General features: G+C 35.9%; 1 long non-coding RNA gene across 1 annotated transcript; it reads right to left on the bottom strand.

Moving 5' to 3' along the window:
- Positions 1 to 4,351: 4,351 nt before the first annotated feature.
- LOC121084029 lies at positions 4,352 to 19,461 on the bottom strand. The gene is made up of 4 exons (XR_005826558.1): positions 19,384 to 19,461; positions 8,100 to 8,202; positions 7,357 to 7,525; positions 4,352 to 5,690 (listed from the first exon to the last, which is right to left on the bottom strand). It is a non-coding gene; the product is annotated as an uncharacterized LOC121084029 (long non-coding RNA).
- Between the last annotated feature and the right edge of the window lie 3,409 nt (positions 19,462 to 22,870).

The raw sequence follows: 22,870 nt of genomic DNA on the forward strand, positions 1-22,870 counted from the left end.
CCATACCTGTGTTTCTCTACACAATGCCACTGTATTAGGGCTGTATATATCTCATTCTATACAGAGTAACTACTTATTACAACCATGGTTGTACTGTTTTAAAAATAAAGTAAATCAGCTGTAGGCACCTGATCAATTAAGAAAATTCCTGTCACAGCTAAACCAAGCAAACCACACCTGCAGGCAGGTCAACAGAAGTTCAGACAGAGCAGGTCTGTCAAGCGTCAGCCCTGAGGCCTTGCAGACTCAGTACAAAGCTCTGCCTGTTACCAGCAATGGCAATGCTCTATTACAGTGTTACACCACTGCAAACTGTCCTAATCAAATACTCTTTTTTTTTTTTTTAATAGGAAGTCATGAAGCAGATGTGCCATGGAGGAATTTAGGGTTGAGGTGGCCACAAGGACAGAACCACAACACTCAATTGCATAAGGTCTTAGACTGGCTATTAGGAAAAAATTCTTCACTAAGAAGGTTGTCATGCGTTGGAACAAGCTGTCCAGAGAAGTGATCGAGTCACCAGCCCTGGAGGTATTTAAAAGATGTATAGATGTGGCACTTAGGGACACGGTTTAGTGGTGGACACAGTAGTGTTACGTTAACTGTTCAACTCAATGATCTTAAAGGTTCTTTCCAACCTAATTGATTCTATGATTTAAAATTTGTTTATGAATGAACATAGGTATAGCGGGTTGATTATGATTTCTATTCCAAGGTCTCTGTCCTACAAAACATACACTTTCTGCACAGAATACGAACTCTCATACAACACTGTATTTACTACTACCTTTTGGTCTCCCACTTCAAACATGTTATAAGAATGTAGATATCTTGAGAATTAATTTGTACTTCTTTTTGTTATTTCCTGTACATAGCTGCATACTACCAAGGGTTTTGGTAAGCCTCTCCAAAATGATTTTCTGTGCCTCGTTTGTTTTCCCAGTGGAGAGTTCTGAGCTGGGCAGTGGTTCTCAATGTCTTATTTACCTGAGCAGTGTTTTTGGGTGCCTCTCACCCCATAACAATATTTTTATAAAAAAGGCAGACAGCATTGAAATTTTTTTAATAATTTCAGTCCAGGTCCATATATGTGCATATACATGCATGTTTTTCCTATAGTTCTTTCACAAATTACTTAAGGAAGCTTAGTAGATTCAGGGTAACCATCACTCATTCACTCTACATCTGAAAAATCAATCGCTCCCTCAGAAAGTGATGGTTTATCCTTGCTGCTCAGTGAAAGCATTTTTTCTCATTCAAGGAAATCAAAACAAGTAGGTTTTACTTGCAGAAGTCCTGCTGTGAAGCCAAATATCTCTACAGCAAATGAAATCTCATAATCATACTTTTCTGAATATTAGCATTGCAGGCTAGAATTTACAACCTATATCCATTCAAATAACTTAGCAACTGTGCCACATAGATAAGAGAAATGCATTTACCAAATGGTCTCAAAAAAAGCCAGGATCTAGTATCAAGGCAAAAAAGTACATTTAAAGATTCACTGATAAGATCAAATCAGCCATAAGGCACAGAATTTGACTGAAAACAAGGTGTTTCATCAGTCCATCAAAATGTAAGAACTATTGTCAAAAGCATCTGGATACTAAAAGTTCTGAAGAAATAAATGTAAAAATCCTTTTTCTTAAACATCTGTTCTTCAGACTAGAAGAATGATTTGGAATGTATCATCAGCCTTTAAAGACTAAATTTTACTGATGATCAATTTTTTCTTCTCTGTTGTAAATACTTTTGTTTTAAATTGACCCTCTTCAAGTTTTGAAAATGTTGACCATTTACTTAATTACTCAAAGAGGTTTAAAGATTAATTATATCCCTGTTTCTCTTTACTTACATATATTCCAAAATAGAAGGCAGAACATAACTTTGTCCATCTTTATAGATGGATATAATATAGATATTTACTTTTTAAAAGGGAGACTTTTTTCAGCTGAACAGTTGTTATGGAATCACAGCTGCTGTGAATGAAGAAAATAACTTGTTTCCTAAGTCTTGCAACAATGAAAAAAGGGGAAAACTTAAATTTCTAAATAAAATACATCAAGTATAATTGCAATGGTAAAAGATCAAGGTTGTGAGATGCCTGAAGCTGGAATATTCTACAAAACAGAAAAGTACCGTAAAAAAAAAAAAAAAGAAAAGCCAGCCCGGCTGGATAACATTGAAAATTTCCACAGAAGGGAGATATGAATTAAATAATAGAGAGAGAATTCAGAAAAGGTAATCTCAGTGGATTTATTCAGAAAGTGTTTGGAGACTTGCTTCATCAACAAAAGGCAGAAGAAATCATAATTGACAGGCACTGTACCTTCCCTCCAGTTCTGACAGCAGGCCAATGTACGTTACAGTGAGGTGCTGTTATGATGCCAAATGCAGGTCATTGTGAAAAAGAGGGGAACTGAGTATAAGACATTTTCAAGGTCATATAATATAATACATAAAGAAATCTCTACCCTGATCTTCAAAATGGGCAAGGTATCGAATGTAATAAAAGCAGGGTTCAAAGAAGCAGGCTGACACACACCATGAATTTTACTTGGAGATACTGATTTTTAAAAATAAAAGCATAGCAAGAAGAGCAGAGAAATCCAGAAGTGGAGCAGGCATGGGGTGAGAGTGAGAGGTTGGTAGGGGTGGAAGCAGCTAAAAGAACCACTTGTGACTGCTGTGCATCTGGAAGACTGAATGTTTGTAATAAAAAGACTCTCTGCCATTTCCCCCAGTTCTCTTCACGCACTGAGTTAGCAGTGTTTCTTTGTAACAGAGGTTTGTGTTTCTCTTTATGTTCAGAAAAATGAACATATTATAATTTTTAAAATATGCATGTTTTATCATCCACATAAGATGTCCAGTGGATCTGATATTTCTAAATTTTTAATGTCAGATATTTCTATCTTTCAGGTAAATATACTTGTTATTAGTGTTCTTTATCATTCAAGGCTTTCAAGGAGACATAAAGACAAACAATAGGGAAAGTGTAACTCCTCTGTTTAGAAAACAGTTTTGTCACTTCCTTTTTAAGAAAAAAAAAAAAAAAAAAGCAGCTAGTAAACAAGGCATTTTATCAGCCATCAGCATTATTTTCCCCAGAATAAACATATGCAAATGCTACTTGAAAACATTGCAGAAAAAGCCATGGAGTACTGTAATACAATAATAAATCCCACAGATCAAGAATAGTATATTCTTATTTATAATTTCTGTAGAGTTCTTTGACTCTGGACAAAACCCTCCCAAAGGAAGAAACTATTCTTCTATTTGATAGCCTAATCAAAAGAATGGTTTACTGAGGAATAAAGATGAGGATAGCTGAGGGTTATTCACAAAAATATAACCAAAGTAAATAAATCCAGAACCTTGTCAGCAGTGTCAAAAAGGAGGGAAACATGCAGGAAAATCCTTGGAGTAGATCCAGTTACGCAGTGAGAGCCTTGAATTATGTCATCTATATCTCAAGCAAATATTTTACTTCTAGATAAAGGGAGTAATAATAAAAGAGAGGACAACAGAATATTTCATAAATAAAATTTCTCTGGTGAATGGAGGTGTTCTTCAAGTTTTCTCCTAGGTTAGATCCTGCAGATGAGTTTGGCAGTGAAATGCCACGGACTAGCACATGATCCAGTCACAGTTATGTTGTTATTCTAATGAGCAACAAATAGGTCTACAATGGGCTTTACTGTAAAAATGTAAATAGCTGGAAAAATTATGCATTATCATTACAAGTATCATAATTTTACATAATCATGCTCAGCTTTACAAATATGTAAAGCTTACACTGTACTCTCTCAGCTCACAAATCAAGTTCCATATTACAGCTTCTATAAATCTGGTCTGTTAGGGGCATGATGATGAAACTTGGCATGTAGTAATAGATGCCTCAGAATGTCTGTGACTAGGGTAAAGCCACCACAGGTCTTTCTGGAATTCCTGGCTCAACATATATAGACTTTTTTAGCATATATGAAGATATATTATGAGAAGACTGATTCAATATCCCTATTTTTGCCACACTGGTATTCATATTGAAACCTCTTAGTTTATTGGATTGCTTGCCTTTCTGGAAGTATGAAAATGGACAAGTGCTTATGTGATCACTTTAGAAACTTCTTCTTCTGGACCCCTGTCAGAGGTTTAATGAAGAAGCACTGGAGCTTCTTAAAAGACAGCACGAGAGGAAATAAACAGAACACAAAAAAAATAAAATTAAATGCAGTACATATATTTTTAAATAAATGGCTGATTTATTTCTGAATAGCTGAAAATCATTAAAAATACTTTTAAAAAAGTGAAACATTTAAAATTAAATTTTCACAATGAAGTGATGTTTTCTTCCCCTTGAAATTGTCCTAATAATACTAATTACTTATGAACTGGGACAAATGATGAATTCTCTGGTAAAAAACCCCAAACAATAAAATAAGTCAAAGGTAAATGTAAAGATGAGAATAAGAAATTCTGATAATAAGAAATCTTTAAGAGATGAGAAGAATGAAGTCTGAAAATCCTGCTATGCTTATTTACATTCTAGCTTACTTCTGAGTAGCCAAACAGCATAGTGCAAATTTTATAAAACAATCTAAATTCATCTAGCATTTTCAAGATACCATATAGTTTGTTGCCATAAATATTTGTGAGTACTTAGTCTTAGGATATGTGAAAATTTTCTGCCAATGACATATGAGTAGGAATTGCAAAGAGAAACAATAGTCATACAGTTCATCTTCTTCTCTACCACTGCACTTTTTTTGTTTGAATACATACTTGTACTACCACTTAAAAGCATTCTATCAAAACCAATCTTTGTAGTCTTGATACTATTTAAGATTTTCAAAGTGTTTTTTTCTCTTGACCAAAACACTAGCTATACCATTCCAGTGACGCTAGCTGTACCATTTCAGTGAGTGAGTTAGCTAGAACTGCATGACGAACCCAACAATGTGGGGTACCTCTGGAAATACAGAATGCTGTGTGTTAGTCACAGAACATTGTCAGTCGGGAAGGACCTTTGGAGGTCTCTAGTCCAAACCTGCTAAAAGCAGGTCTAATCAGGTCAGACTGTTCAAGGCTGTGGCCAGTACAGTCTTGAACACCTCCAAGGACAAATATCCCAGAAACTCTCTGAGCAACATGTTGCAGTGTTCAATTACCCTTATAATAATATACGCTTCATCATATTTAATTGCAATTTCCCATGTTCCAACCTGTGTCCATTGCTTCTCATTTAACCTCTTTAACGAGTTGGACTCTGTCTTCTCTGTATCTTCTGATTGGGTACTGGTAGACAGCAATATCATCTTCCTGTAGTCTTTTCTTCTCCAGGCTGAACAATCCCAGGTCTCACAGCTTCCCCTCATAGACAGATGCTCCGATAACTTAATTATTTTCATGTCCTTTTGCTGGACCTCCTTTTTTATATCCATGTCTCTTTTCTACTGGGGAACTCAGACCAGGACACTTCGGACACCGCACTCCAGATGTGGCCTCACAAGGACTGAGGAGAGGGAAAGGACAACCTCCCTCAATCTGCTGGTAATGCTCTTCAAAATGGAGCTGGGATGCTGTTGTCCATTTTTGATTTTTTTTTTTTTGGGGGGGAAACTTTCTAGACCAGTCTTTACAATAAAGTAAAAGACACACACAAGTTATTAATCCTGTTTATGAGACTTCTGTAAAAAGAAGGAAATAAAAAAGAACTGGATTTTAATCTTCTTGTATTTTGAATAACTGTATGTATACTTGTAATAAACAGGGGGAAAGGTGGTGCATGTATGCAAAACTTGGCCATCAGAATAGCATTTTCCATTGACGTTGCAAAAGAGAAAATTACTGTTTAAATAGTGAAGTGAGAAATCTCAGACTCCTTATGGTAAAATACAGCTATCGGATGCATGCATGCTCATCAGTTGGTGAACATGTAATTGATGTTGATTTTATCTGGTGTAATAGACTAGGAGTAAGAAAGAAAACCTTCTGAGCTAATAGAAGACAGGAACTGAGGAAGTTTAATTGGAAGAAAGGACAAATGTAAGGCTACAGAAGCACAGGTATAGAATAAGCAATTATTTTTAAAAAAGAAGGAAAAGCATCTGAAAGAAAAACCAAAGAAACAAACCAACTATGATTTGGTCTACCTAGCTTGCATGGAACTTTGCATCATTTCCTTAACAACACATTTTTGTTCTGTAGTTCATGCTTCATTTCCTGTGACGTTTCCAATTACAGTAGTGAACATGTATAAAGTAGAGTGTTAGCAACTTACTTATTACAGAAAAAGGACTCTGATTCCACATCATATGCAAGAAATAAAAATACAAATGTATCAACGAAAAACAGTTTATATGAATGTAGGAAAAATTTCTACCAAAAAAAAGGATCTCTGTTCTGCACTGGAAAGGGTACAGATTTATTTCCAGGTCTCAATAAAAAAGGCACAACAGCATAGTAAAATTCGTTAATAATAAGAAATAGGAAGTGAAATATAGATTGTGAGTGAATATTATATCCCTTCAGATGTTGGGAACTTCAGCTTTGGACAAATGCCCAGTGGACAGACAAAGCACACTATGCAGAATTCCCAGCCATGGAGAGGTTCAGTCTTCCTCCATTACCATGGTATCCGCTATTTAGTGTAATAAACAAAACTATATTTCTTCTCTTGACACATAGGAATGTTGTCTCTTTTTGTTTACCACAGTATATCCAGCTGCATGTATCTGGGAGCTATATCCAGGAGCAGCATGTTCTGGTCATCCCAGCATGTTCTCTGGCATTGTTACATTGGTAAGGTTATACAGCGGTCACTCATGCTGGCATAGGGGTTATTAGGCCTGACATGGCTTGCCTGAGATCACAAATTCCTCAAATACAGAATCTTCCATAATAGTCCAAATACAATATCATCAGTGGAATCAATCAATATACTGCAGAAAGATGCAACAACATTAAATATAAATATATTTTTTAACAAGTATTTAGCAGCAGTAATAACGTGTAACCATTGCGGATACCCTCGTAAAAGAGAAGCAACAAAATATTCATTGAAATAAAACAGTGAATTAACAAAGTTCGATGGCAAAGTACACTTGATTACTACTGCACAGAGGACAGGTTCAAACAAAACTGTCAGGGAGATCCTCTCCTTGAGTCATGAGGTTCAGAAAGGACTGCCTTGCTTTCTACATTCCTACTCAGAGAGGAGCCTAGGTGCGGCTGGATCCAGTCCTGTTCCCAGACTTAGTCAATGGTTTATGTCTAAAGGGTTATATGTGCAAAATCAATCCTTTTTATTGCTTAGCTAATATTTCAAAGTTTAGCATGCTATTAATCACTTACCAAGAATCTGTTGCAGGAAGAAAACTCTCAGCTTTGAGGAGTAACCTTGAGAGGCACCCCTGCTCAAGGAGAGGTCCTGGCATGCAACCTGATGCCATGCAGAACTCAACAGGCTCTGGGCTGTCCACTATTTATAAATGGCCAGTGGGGAGCACACTGCCAGAAACACCTATGGAAAGGAATATTTGTATAGCTAGCCTCTATTTTTTTCTGAAGTATGGAATTTTACTCTACAAAGATGCAAACTGATGGTATATGTATATATGCACACATGTACTTACATTTCTATCCATATTGAACTGCTTCCTTCAAAAGCCCTTTCTTAAGTTTGGACTCCTTGAAGGATATCATTGTTATCTCAATTATTTACACAATAGCTTTGTTTAAGAAAATTAATTTCTCACTGCATCAACCTATTTGAGTATTAATATAAAACAAAGGTCAGCATACTACAGCTAATCAAAATTTCAACAGTTTATCATGGATAACTACTTCTCTGATGAAGATATATAAAGCATATTGTATTGCTTGCAATTGTATACATATACATGCATATATACAAATACAAATGCAAATACATATGGAAATACAAACACAGCTTCCAGTCCATCTAGTTGGACAGTTTTTTTAGTTTACATATGTTCCTGGTACACTGAAGATTGTCAGAGTTCCATTTTCAGTCAGGTGCTTGAGAGAGGCTATTTTTAGAAATACTTTGGCCATGTGTTTTTATAGACACTCACTTTTGCTCTCAATAGAACTGATCATTCTCCTTTTTCTCCTGTTTTTGCAGTCTTCATGAAAATGCTTCTTCTGTGCTTCAGGAACCTCAGGTAAACTTTAAAACTGGAATATAGAAATAGCATATTAATAACCCTTCTGGATCACTGAGTCAGTTCCATGTTCTTGAATACAAACACAGTATGTAATTTTTGTCATGATATATCAAATGTTTACTTGACTGTAGCTACACTTTTTTTTGCTCATACTTCACTGAGGGTAAAGCTGCGACAGAATATCACTATATGATGGATAGGAAGTGTCCTTTCCAGTCTCAATGTATTCATGGGCAGTTTATATCAATTTTTGCTTGTGTCAAGATTGTTCTCCTTTTGGATAGCTCTCCTCCATCATTTGTAGTATAGATTGCAGTTATATCTCATAAACAGTCAAAGATGTATCAGCCTTTCATTATTCTAGTAACCCTTGCATGCATTTATTCTAGCACAAATTAATTTTTCTTGGGAGTGAACTACCAGAAATATCTGCTGTACTTTAGACAATGTCATGAGTGACTTGTACAATGTCATTCTCACTATGCCTTTTTCTGTATTACCTATAATTATTCATTTTCTTAATACGTAACTTCAGTTCTGCTCTCAGGATAATAATTCTAATTCTTATTTTACTATAACACAAATGTTAATTTTAGGTATCTTTGTTCCTGTGAATGGAACAGTGTTGGTATGCAAGAAGCCTTGGCATTGATGACTTTGGTAGACTCCCGTCTGCTCTAGGCTAGGATGGTTACTGCAAAGTCTGTCTACTGTGACTTGGTATTCTGCTAGCATAAATCAAAATCTCATGTGTTAATTAGCAATATTTAACTTGCAGGTAGAGAAAGACTAGAAAGATCAGGGGAGGCTAGCAACCCAAATGAATAAATGCCTTATAGAATGAAGCACTGGTGAAGAATTTCCAAAATTGCTCATCTTGTGAGAATTGAGCCATTTTGACCTGTACTTCGAATGATGAAGACATCAAACAGACAAATTAAGATACTTTCTTCTAAGGTCATAGGCTCCCTTGCAACTCCTGTAATCTCTCATAAAATACATGTGAGGGGACTTCCAAAAGAAATTCTTCTGTCACTTTTAAAGGGAAGATGGACAGAGAATACTTCCTAGTCACCACTCTTGCAACTTTATGTCCAAAAGGGAACAGAAGCAATGACAGAGGATTATGCTCTGCCTACTCCATGAATAAACTCCAGAAAGCAACTCAGACCATCATCCCACAATATTTATGCCATATATGTCCATGACAGGATTAACCAATGGATAAATTTAGTTGTGATTCATTATGTACAGAAACACGCTACTGGCAAAATTGCCAGGGCAAACAATATAAGCCTATTCCTGCTGACTACGGTTTATGAGATCTATCCTGTCTCTAGAGGACAGATGATGCACCCCTTTTTATAAAGCCAGCTGGCAGTAAGTACAGCTGCTAAAAGTAATAAACCCATTTTGAACAGTCAAGGTGTTTTTTTATATGACCATTATTTTCTCATCTGGCTGTGGGGGTTTTCATGTGGAAGCAGGATTCCTAAAGCTGGAGCTGCTCTTTTACTAAAACAGCCTCAAAAGTCTGTTGTAATTGATGGTTCTGGAGTGCTTTGATGCACTCTATGCATATTACCCCCAAGAAAGCAAAGGTGCACTTTCTAACTTTCTCAAAACCTAGCAACAAACCATACCATAGTGTAAGACGACCGTTATCCTAAAGCTGGTATGTTGGTGGGAGGCTGGTAAAGCTAGTGGCTTTTGCCCACACCTGCCCATTTGCCAGTTTTTTGTTCTTTTCATAATTTTTCGCCCTTAAAGAATGACTTCTTTTTGTCAGTCTTGAATAAACAAAGTAAACCATCCCTTGAGGGAAAGATGTCTACTTAACCCAGGTGCCTTAAATTTGCAATATCATGGGGTGACATAGACTGTTCATAATTGTAACCAATTTTGGATTAGTTTGCCTCTCTCCTCACATTTTGCTTGTTTATTTATGTACTTTTAATTATTTATGTAGCATGATTTAAGCCATTCTGCAAGTGTAAAAACCCAGATTTGTACAGAAAGGCTCCACAGACTATTTTTGAACCATTTGTGGTTCTTCCATTTCTTGGTAACATTGCTGATCTAAGGCTGCAAAGCTCAGCAAATCTGTCCATTTGCTTGCCTGTCTGTGAGATTTATATGGTTCTGGGAGTTGTCTTGTCCCTTTATCTGAGGGATGGCACAGGCAGCTACCTGTGTCCCTCTATGACTCCAGTTATATAGAATTTTACATGTCTAAAGACACTGATTGTAGCAGCCATGTCTTAAAAATCCATAATATTCTTTGCTAATGCCCTAAGTTTCCATGTTCTCTGGGGACTGGGGGGCAATTCACTGCTATTTTATGGCAGTCACTGAAATGTTAACATGAATGAGAAAATATGAAACAAGCATAGTTTAAAGGCAATAGAAGATTAATAACAAGAGTTCCAGGCTTATAAATGACAAAGGCTTGTACCAGAGATTAAAATGACAATAATAAAAAATGCAGTCTTTATGCATGTAGTATAACTAAAACCTTTTACAGCAGTGTATGGATTAGCCTCAGTTGCTTTTAAGCATATGTAGATGGAATAGGAAGCATCCTTGATTGTCTGTCAAGAATTAACAAATCAGATTTTACTATTACATTGTTATATTGCATAGATTAATATTTTAATTACATTGCAATGTATTATATAATCGTGTAAGTATAATGCATTAGTGCTATAATTATCATGGATAGCATATAATAAATATATGCTATACTAATCATAACAAATAAAATATAATCAGCATGTTAAGATGGTATTTTAAACATTTATATATTTTACATTTCTAATATTATTAAAATGCAATAATATATATGTTTGCAACATACAACATAATTTCTTATTAAAAGTGTATAAGTATACTGTCTTATATTAACATATTATTTTTCATTTAAAATTTAATATTTTGGTCTTGAAAAGAATGTATATTAATATCCTATTTATAGTGTTACTATTTGTATTTATAGCTGTCAGACTCATAGTATCAGATGTGAACAGATAGCAATCTGAAATAAGTCCATGCTTTAAATTTCTCTTTTGATACGAACTTCCAGAAATATAATGGTCTTCTGCAGATATTGCAGCATATAAGAAAAATTCCACAACACTTAAAGCCTAACAGGTAAATAACAGTAAATATTTCTGTGCAATATTTGCCACACTGCTTTTTAAGCATCAAAACAACTTAAAAACCTTACGTGACAGGATGTCATTTAAACTGAAAACAGCACAGCGTAGATGTGTTTATTTTGAAGTTGTTTCTTGTGAATAAACTTCAAGGTATAAAAAGAATTATCAATGCAACTATTAAAGAACTAGGAAAAATATTTTATTTATTTACAGGTATTATATAAATTAAAAGATAATCAGAATTTATTTGAGTGGAAGCATTTAAAGATATGCTAAGAAGATGTTTCATGCTTGTAGACCTGTGTGCCAAGAGTGTCTTAATGATAGCAGGAAACAAACGACTTCATGGATTCATCCTCAGCCTACACGGGAGAGGAAGAAGGATGCATAGCTGCGACCACATTTCATGTTCCAGATCTCACACCTTACTGATGCATTCACAATAGTGATGCACTACAATTCCAACTGTTAAACCCACAGCTAACTAATCTCCTCATGTTCATGAGAATAAAACAGGAATTTCAGATGTTATATCCTAACAGTCACACTTGATGGATAACACATGTAAAGTCTTTCTCCTAGAAGGACTTCATTGACATTCTTCCTTTAACTATATGTGACAAGTTTCTCTGCCACTTCAGTGCATCTTATACATGTGACAAATGGTCAAAAAGACTGCTAAAGTTAACTTTATTCTTTTAAACTTTTGTCCTTTGTGGCATGGAGATGGCAGAAAACAAAATCTGCAGTCCTTTGCATGTATTCTTCATATACATTACGTGTCACATCAAGAGTGACAAATGGCTGGGTGCTAGGGGGAGACAGCCCTCCCATTGAGTTAAGAGGTTCAGAAAGGATCTCCTTCCTTTCTGAACTCCTTCTCAGAGAGGAGTCTAGGTGTGGCTAGATTCAGTGCTAGTCTTAGATTTGGTCAAAAATTTCAGATGTAAAGGATTATATGTACAGCCACTCACCAGCTTGCTTGTCAGAGCCCCACTTAAGGACTTTCACTGAAAGAGTTTTGCAAAGCTGAAAAAATACATGACTTATTAAGGCAACAGATGTAACAAATCCAGAATTGCCATTGATAAATACACTCACTGCAAACATCGAGCCTAAGTTAAGAATACAGCACTTCTGTTAGTAGAATTGTCCCAGGTAACATCCAACATAGTCAGAGGTGCAAGTCACACCAAAGAGGCATCCCTGCTTTGGGAGGAGAGAGGTCCAGGCTCATTGACCCATCCTAGTTAGAATTCTCTCCTCAAAGAAAGAATAAAAGGATTCTAAAATGACAGATTTTATGTTCATGGCAAGGTGGGACTAAGTCTATTATTGTGTGCTGATTGGCCCTGAACAAGGTATCAGTTCTGGAAGGTCAGTTGGGCTCAATGACTTAGCATGGCGCAGGGAGGATTCAGTGCAGACAGATTTATGGTACACGTTTACAGCAACAGCTGTGCAGGGGTCCTCCTGGCCTTCACTTAAGCAACACCAGCCTGTGAGGCCCCTGCTTCAGCCCAAGTTCACTCAGCTTGTTTAGACCACATCTGTTACATGCTTTGTGCGATAGGCGAGCTGCTCAGGTCAAACTCCTAAATCCACTTTGAGCTAAACAGAGTTGTTCATTTTTAGGTGAGGATGGCAGAGCATACCACCACAGTTTTGCAAAATTGTTTAGGATAAATTTGAAAGGCACTGCAAAAAAGGCAGATGTGTCACCATTTTAACTCTGTACTGATTTCTTTGGTAACTCTATACAATGAAATAATAGCAGCAAAGAGTGCCTTAACATCTTCTAAGCTCATATTGTAATTGTTATAACTGATATGCTGCTGCACCTCACATTAATTTGATTAGACATAATGAGACCTTTTCACTGAGAAGTTTTACCCATTAAACTTGTAAGTATTTGTTCAGCTGTTATCTTTCCGATGCCTGCCAAAAAGCATGGACGAAAATGGGAATAAGTAATGCCCTAGATAAACTCCTTCATTTTAATGGCTCTCATTCAGAGAAAAAAAATATCCAAACATTTAAAACTTCAGTGAATAGCATATTTTCCAGTTGGCTTCTCAACAATTTTCTTTATAGGCTCTGGTTGAATGGTGTTTAAGTGAACAGTACATTTTTACGAATCTAAATTGAAAGTAGTAACTCCATGAAATAAAACTGGACTACATGGTGCAGTTTCATAGTTCATAGTGAACATAGTTCACTAGGTAAAGCGTGAACACAGAGTGAAAAGCTATGTGTGATGCTGACAGTGAATATAAATAATGAAAAAACTTAGGAGCCTGGCCCCATCCTTTTGACACTCACCCTTAACATATTTGTAGACACTGATAAAATCCCTTCTGTCTTCCCTTCTCCAGGCTAAACTTGGACAGCTCTCTCAGCCTTTCCTCATAAGGGAGATGCTCCAGTGCCCTAGTCACCTTTGTAGCCCTCTGCTGGACCTTCTCCAGTAGTTCCCTGACTCTCTTGAACTGGGGAGCCCAGAACTGGACACAGCACTCCAGATGCGGCCTCACCAGGGCAAAGAAGAGGGAAAGAATCACCTCCCTCGACCTGCTGGCCACACTCCTCCTGCTGCACCCACCTGCAGGATCCCACCGGCCTCCTGGGCCACCAGGTCACACTGCTGGCTCATGGGCAACTTGCTGTTCACCAGAACTTCCAGGTCCTTGTCTGCAGAGCTGCATTCCAGCAGGTCAACCCCAGCCTGTCCTGGTGCACAAGGTTATTCCTCCCTGGGTGCAGGGCCTTCACTGAACTTCATTACATTAGTCTCTGCCCAACTCTCCAGCCTGTCCACGTCTCACTGAACAGCAGCACAGCCTGGTAGAGGGTCCGGATAGACCTTATTGTGGCCTTTCAGTACTTAAAAGGGGGCTTACAAGAAAGGTGGGGACAACCTTCTAGCAGGGCCTGTTGTTATAAGGCAAGGGGTAATGATTTTAAACTAAAAGAGGGTGGATTTAAACAGATATAAGGAAGAAATTTTTTAGGATGAGGGTGGTGAGACACTGGAACAGGTTTCCCAGAGCAGCAGTAGATGCCCCATCCCTGAACACATTCCAGATGATGTTGGATGGGGATCTGAGCAGTCTGATCTAGCTGAAGATATCGTTACTCTTCACAGGAGTGGTTGAACTAGGTGAACTTTCAATTAGGTCCTTTTTAACCCAAAGCATTCTAGAATTCTATGATTCTTATTAAGAGTGTCTCAGGACAGAGTAATTTGGCAACATTTCTGTGGCATAAGTACCTGTAAGATATAGTACATAACAATCATATACCTTGACTCATCCATGTGTTTTAGCCTGTTTTGTTCTATTAACTAAGCTTTTTTATCAATCAGCTAAATCTTGTTAAAAAATATTTCAAGGTAGTGTGACACAGGATGATTTGACATTGAGACCAAATAAGTGTCATTCTGTTTTCCACTGTATATGCTATAGCTTTTATTATCTGATCTGTTTGTTGGGTGGTCTTGGTGAATATCCAGTCGGTCACAATGCAATGAAGGCAAGAACAGATATGTGAAAATGCTGAATGTTACTTGCTTAGTCATGTCAGATTTCTCTGACTTGCCCATTTCTGAAATAATCAATAGAGAGCATCATACTGTAAAACAAACAGGCAAATAAAACCCCTGTGAATTCAGTTTTTCCCCCAAATGGACCTCTTAGTTGTTATGCTTTTTAATTCTTTAATAGCTTTGTGAGTTAATTTGGCATATTGCCATAATAATGCATATAGTATCTCTAAGCTTGGTGTATTTTTCTTAAGAAAGCAAGATGACTTATGTGACCAAGTGTATCTAAATAAATCTTTATGTTTTTAGGGGTTTTTTTTGCTTTAGAAGTATAGAGACAAAACTGAGCAACAAAACAAAAATAATATCCATAATTATGGTAATAAATTTTATAACACTGGACTGAAATTTCTGTGGTTAAAATAGGGAAAAATTATGGAATGAGTAATTGGTTTACTTTTTTTAACGTGAACCTCATTTTTTTAAATAGCTTGTACAGACTTTTATGCCTGTTATACTGTGACAATGGTTTTAATGGTATATGTGCATTAGAGAAATTTGCACAATTATAATTGTATGGTTCTGGAATTTTGATGTAATGAATTTATGAAAATTCAAGTTTGTATTGCTATTACATAATCTGATTAATTACCTGTAAATTACATCAGTAATCTTATATATTCCTACTTGCAATAATGTAACCTGTAACAGTAAGTACTGACAATATTTGGTATGCCTCAGTAATCTGGTTCAGATAAACTACATTGCTAACCGAGAACTTCAGAGACTTTGACTTTGCTGGGATTCTTTGCAGTCTTCCTATGAGATTATGAGCTCAAGACACTCAGTGTCAGGGACATATATCAAGCCAGGTCTAACATTCCAGAATATTCTTGAGACTAGTGATCATTCATTAAGAAAAAGTAGTGCAAGCTACATAATTTCTCTCAAAATCACTGGAGGTTTAGTATTTTCTGATAAATACTAATCAACTATTCAGTTATAAGTGTACTTCTCAGATAAAAAAACCTTTCATTTACATCTTATTCTTCAAAAAGGGACTTTAAATTGTAATTACAGGCTGCCTTCAAATAGGGTAGTCTTGAAAATAAAACAAGTACGAACAGAAAGAGAAAAAGAGAGAAAATAAACAGATCTTTAGCACTGTCCTGCCATTATTCATACCACTTATTTGTATGATGATTTCAACCACTGGTTTTGGCCTGTATCACGTACTCTCCCAGCAGAAGACCAGGCAAGCTAAGAGATTTGCATGTGTCCAGAGGCTTTCACCAACGGCTTGTATAGACAGGACCATTCTGCCCTTGACGGAGCGAAGAGTTTCACATTACAGCTACCACCAGCGTTGAGTGAGTTCTTTGCTTTCCAGCCCAGAGAATGGACACTATTGTAATTACCAACCAGCTTCATTTTGCAGTTTGATGACGGGCTACTGATCTAATGGAAAAATGCCTACTTTCTGTGTTCTTAAGATTGTTTATCACTTTTACATTAAGCTGTCACTCAATTTAATGTATAGACTGTCCTAGGAATGTAGTCCAGAAGTTAAGTCTTTTCCTTTATTAAGGGAAAGATCTTTCTTGCTCAGTGGCAAGGTCTCACTTCAGAAGAGCCTTTCCAGTAGTCAAGGCATTCACTTTGGGTTTTGAAAGGTGGGTGTGAATTTGCCTTTTCACTTATATGCTTCCTCTTCGCTATTTCACATAACTTTCTATGCTAGCCCTGCTGCCTCAAAGTAATCTGACTTTTATTTTGAGTATTTCTTACACTGATACCAACACAGTCACCCTCAGATTTCTAAAAGCCTCTTTTTACAAATGTGAGAAATACCTGATTATCATAAACAACTGAAACTTGCTTGAGGTAATTTGATTAAGCAGTAATGAAGCTGTTATTCTAAACACATAATACAAAATTTTATTAATGGGACTATTGTGTATACCAGAATAAATTTTCCTTCTATTGCTACTTACAAAAAGAGTTAATGTTATTAACTTAATTAAATGTTGTATGAATTGGTAACTAAATATTTCTGTGTACTAAGTAAATACTTAACAGCTATTATGTTTCTTTTACTGTTCTTAAAGTTCCACCAACAATTTCCTTCCAAATAAGATTACAGAGGACAATGAAAGGTATTTTGTAAATTGACACTGTAATTTTAAACCTACAGTAGCCAAGGTTCTGATAAAGGTTATATCAAAAACCTATTTTTAATTACTTTTACACAAGATATAAGAAACCAGTCCAGATTTACAATTTTTATATAACTTTCTGAGGGATGCTAAGTTTTCTTTTTTTTAAAAAAAAAAATTTATCTTAGGCTTATACTGTTAGTTACATATATAAAGGAAAATGGGTTACCTTTTAAATTTGCAGCTTTCTGCAATACTGTAAACCATACCCATCCCCAATAGAAAAACAAAAAACCAAACCAACAAAAACCCAACCAAAACCCCACAAAACATAAACATAATTTTAAGTCTACCTCTACACAATTAAGAATTTGTGTTCCTAATTATTACATATGCATATCTTAAGGAAACAATGCAATATGCATTTGGGACTAGAGAGGAAGCATGGGAGCATAACATAAAGGAAATATTTTACATAGTAGAAGAGACTGAATGAATATACACATTGTGTTTCCTTATCTGTTAGAAGACTGAAGTTGCTATTGAAATTTCAATCTGACAGGGAAAATGTCACATGTAGGTATAAAATGACTGTAAAAATTATCTTTAATTTGTCAGTTCCCTGGATTTAAATTATAGCAAAATGAATGTTACTTTTAGAAACTGCAATCCACTTCAGATTAGGATTTTGTTTGCTTATTTTCTGGAGTAGCTCAATTTAATCCACACACAAGTTGGGGGATAACTACTTCTCCAAGGAATACATGTCATTTCAATACATTTTGCTTTTAAATTTGATTAAATAAGACGCAAACAGTTTCTCACTGGTCACTTTCATTATTAGTGTTATGTTCCTCTGTAGCAGAACACAACAGGTGCTGCTTCATGGAGTTAGAGGTAAGCTGTAGTAGGAGACAGTTCCATGATATTTCAGCAGTGGACTGAAACAGAACATCACTCATTTAGGCTTAGTGGTTTCTCCTGTATCCCCATAACCAAAAAAGTAAAGTATTTTTTGCCTAATTTCAGTGTGTGCTGCTAACCTGACATACACTATTTTTTCCAGCAACCCTACTGCACTCATACCACAATAGGTAGCAATGTACTGACAATGCAATGCTTCCATTACTGAAGCTCTTTAGCAAATTTCTTCTTGTGCCAGTAATAACTTATAAGGCTGTAAAATTAAAACTACAGAATTACTCACAAATAGGATGTGTAATTGGTCTTATTTTGTGCAAGGATAGTCTGAATATTTTGTGCCACTATCAATGTTGAAAACCAAGTCTGAAATGGAGCATGTGATCTTCAGTATATAAAGTTTTTCCCCTTGAAAAATTAAGAAGTTTCTTAAAGAATAAGGACAGAAGAATTGTTGTGAAAGGTGTAATGCCCCGTGGTGGGTTTGACCTTGGCTGGCTGCTAAACCCCCTATCTTGCCACTCTGTCACAGCCTGTCCTCAACAGGACAGGAGGAGAAAATAAAGACAGAAAAGTTTGTGAGTCAAGATAAAGACAGGGAGATCACTCACCAACTACCATCACAGGAAAAGACAGACACCACTTGGGGAAAATTAATTGAATTTTCTGCCCACTAAAAATAGACTAGGGAGGTAAGAAACAGCAACAAAAATTAAAATAAACAACTTCCCTCCACCTATTCCTTCTTTCCTTTCTCTACCTCCTCTCCCTAAGCAGTGTAGGAGGATGGGGAATGGGGATTTTGGTCTGTTTATAACAAACTCTGTCACTCCCTCCTCCTCACGCTCCTTCCCTGCTCCAGCATGAGGTTGCTTCTGCAGAAGATAATTCTTCATGAACATCTCCAGTGTGGGTCCTTCCCATGGGCTGCAGTTCAAGAACTGCTCTAGCATAGGTCCTTTCCACAGGGCACAATCCTTCAGGTATGGACTGTTCCAGTGTGGATCCCCCATAGGTTCACATGTCCTGTCAGAAAACCTGCTTCTGTGTGGGCTCCTCTCCAGGGGCCACAGTTCCTGCCTGCTCCACCATGGGCTTTCCATGGGCTACAGCTCCCTTCAGGGCGTATCCAGCTACTACAGCATGGATTGCTCCACAGGCTGCAGTATGGATTTCACCTATTAATTATGATGAAAATTTCCCATATATATATAAAAAAATAATTGTCCAAATTCCCATGACAATTGAATATGTTAGTGTTCTGTAGTTACATTACCATGTGAAACTGAGCAATATCAATAGGCATCTTTTATTGTAACTTGTAGCTCAAGGTGAGGCACACAGTGTACAAACTATATTGAATGAGCATGAGGAAAATAATTTCTTGTGAAGTTTCATTAAATGGTCTAACTTACCGATGGGAAATTCTAAGTGCACTTATTGCTTCCATCTCTTAATTAGTATATCAAATACCCAAGCGTTCTTCTGCATCTGTGAGTAAGAAGATATGTTTAATGACTCTTGCATATAACATACACTCGCAGACATCAGATGTCTGTTGAAATGAATGCACAGAATACATCAATAGAGACAATGGAAAGGTGCCCTAGAACATCTGGCACATAGATGCATGCACGAGAAAGCCTAAGACATGTGATATACCATATGAGAAGCAAAGATCCAAAGAGATAAGAATAGCTTGGAATAAACATGGTTTTAAAAGTAAAAAGCAAACGAGCAGAAGAAGGAAATCAGTGAAGGGTAACGATTATAATATTCAAAGCTTTGTATGGCACACCTTTTGCAGAATCACGTGAAAACTCCCCAAAGTAGCAGTTCATATATTTGTATTGTCATATATTTATTATACATATCCAAGTCATTTATTAGTGAAAATGTTTTGGGGTTTTTTTTTCTTTTTTCCCATGGAAGGAAAGGTTTATCCACAATCTACTTCACCATGAAATACAGTAAAATTCTTCCCCAGGGTTTTCAGACCTGTCAGCTTTTAAACATAGTTTATTTTTTTCAGTGTTCTTTTTGTCCTTTGTTTTCCAAAATGTTCCTTTTCTTGCTGTTTTGGGTTCTTTCCCACCCCCCTTAATTTGATGTTTTGTTTGTTTGTTTGTTTGTTTTCTTTTAGCTCACTGGAGTTTAAGATGAGGTGATACACAAAGAAATATGAGGCAAAGTGTAAAGGAACATCACCTTTCAAGTTTATTCTTCTTTGCTCTGTGTATTCCTATTCTTTTTAACTCCCCAACATTGTCTATTAGAAGGAAATTACAGGAAGCACTATGCAAAGCTTCATTTTACTTGAAATGTCTTCGTCAGTCTAGTACTGCTGTATCTCAAAACTTTTGACATTTTTTCTGTCGATGAGATGCTGGTGTGGAATACAATAACATGATGAGCATTTCGATTTCTAGCTCATCTTCAGCGGAGAACTTGCCCAAATTATGCAAAATGCAAATTGATGTCAACACCTCTAAGTCTTGCCCATTTAAACTGACATTGACAAAACTGTAAAAGTGGAAACTGTATTTTTTCCAGAGTTTATTTCTTAGATTTCCCTGTGACTTACAAATTACCCTGAATCAAAAACAGGTTGTCTTGGCTGTCAAACAAAGTGGGGTAGAATTAACATGTAACAGAGAAGGAACCAGAGGTCTCATGAATAAAATATATGAAACTTACATATAAATGATGATACCAAAGTGTACATACAGATATTTAATATTGTTTTGGATTGCCCTACTTTTTCTATAAAATACTTTTCCTCCAGAAATGAACCCCTAAAAATACATTTTCAAAGAAGCCTGAAAGTTGCTTAATTAGTTTGAACAAAGTAAGTCACTGAAAGCAGAAAACAAGGGGCTGAGTATCTATTCCAAAGGGGAGTTTAGTAATAAAGTTTTAATCTCAATAGTAGTAATTTTAGTCATATATAGCAAAGTGTAGCTGACAGGAAATGTCAGATTCATTAAAGGAAAAAAAAATAATTCCATAACTATTCATATTTGTATTAAGTTCTTATTATATATAATCAAAATAAAATATAATACATAGCTTTAATTAGTCGATACTCGCTCTTATATTGTTAATTATTGTGTGCATGTGAATAAGTGAAACAAAGAACTGTTTTTCAAGGTATTAGGAATACCAGCTATTGACTTTTCTCCCTTTCTTTGAAATACTGAAAACTTATCTTTCTGGAACTCTGATACTGTATCATTAGCTTTTAATTCTAAGAAAGTGAAGAGAAGAAAATAAAAAAAGAACATTACTTGTAAATTTACTAAAATTGCTTGTCAGATGAAGTAGTATTACTATATTATCTTGTTCTTCCTGAGAAATGCAAAACATGTCCCAGAGCAGCAACGTTCCTTCTTGGATATCTGCCAATATGAGGAAACCAGACTTGGTGAAAGAGTCATTGGCTGGATGATTACACTGAACTGTATAGTACCTGTTCCCTGAAAATACTATATCTCAGATCAACTTCATATCATCCTATGTGAGAATATGATTTTGCTGACTCAAATAGCTCATGAAATTTTCTAGATATCTGCCTTTGCTAGTGAATGGTGATACCTCCCATTCTTAAATCACAGTTTTCTATGGTGATGGTTTTTTATAGACTGAATGGGTATTTCAAGAACTAGTGCCTAATCCAAGAAGGATCCTTTATTTTTGTACAGGATATCAAAACCTAGTAAGCTACTCTACATTTTTATTTTGTACAGTTGTTATGTCAAGACTGAAAGTTAAGAAGGAAAAAATTACTACTTGTTTTTAACTTGACATTTAATTAACAACTTTTTAAAAGAAAAAAGAAATAAAAATGAAAAATCACACTGTTATGTAATACTAATCTTTAAACAAGGTTTCAGGAGACTGCAGCTCCTTGCAAAGCTGAAATAATATCTTATTTAAGCTATTTCCCCAGCAATACTTAGTGGTTTTCTTCTCTCTTTCTGAGGCGAACCAGAGGTCTGCCGATTTGTAGACAGCTCTCCAGCGCAGCACTAAGATGTCATAAAAAGGTAAAGTGGAATCTTAATATTTATAAACCTACATTTCAGTTCTCATTATTATTGCCACTGACCTTTCCTTTTTGATTTTTTTGCTAAAAGGATCAGAAAAAAAGTACAGAGATTTTGTAGGAAAAAAAAGGACTTATCTAGTACATAATTTTTTTGGTACAAAATTTTTTTAGTACATCTGACTATTATATCTCTATCACCGATTTATGTAAAGTTTTTAATTATTAAAAAACCTACGAAGAAGGGAGAGGTAAGATAAAAAAAAGTTTTTTCTTGACATTTTTACAATCTCTTGATCTTCTTTGCAATTATTGAGGAAAAGGAAGGACTTCTAGCTCCAGATAAACACCTAAATGACATTAATTTTATTGGACGATAAAGTAGTTTGAAGATAATAACTTATTAGATTACTTAACTATACTAGTAAAAATATTTGTGACATAATCAATAGCAATATTGCTACAGTGCTCAAAGTGTTGTAAATGATAAAACAAAACATGGTTGACTGCTCTGGAATACTGGAATATTTTCCTCATTTGCTTTCCTTTATCAATATTTCTTTTCACTGCGCAAATTGCACTATACTGTTACTCAGTTAAACTGGATTAATTTGTTCTACTGGTTCACTGCTTCTAAATCAGCACTTGTGTTTTGTTATCTGTGTTCTTAGCTCACTGTGGAAAAGCAGTTCATAAACAGTCTGTTACAGCTGCTGTGGTGGTCTTAAATAGTAACTGGGAAACCATTTTGAAGAGATAACTGAAATGACATATTGCTCAATTCATGCCAACATTGTAAACGTCTATTTAGCATATCAGCCCTGTTACTAAGTTTCTAAAGAATTGTCTCTGCTTTC

The sequence above is a fragment of the Falco naumanni genome, chromosome 2, assembly GCF_017639655.2.
Source record: "Falco naumanni isolate bFalNau1 chromosome 2, bFalNau1.pat, whole genome shotgun sequence".
NCBI classification, from domain to species: domain Eukaryota; kingdom Metazoa; phylum Chordata; class Aves; order Falconiformes; family Falconidae; genus Falco; species Falco naumanni.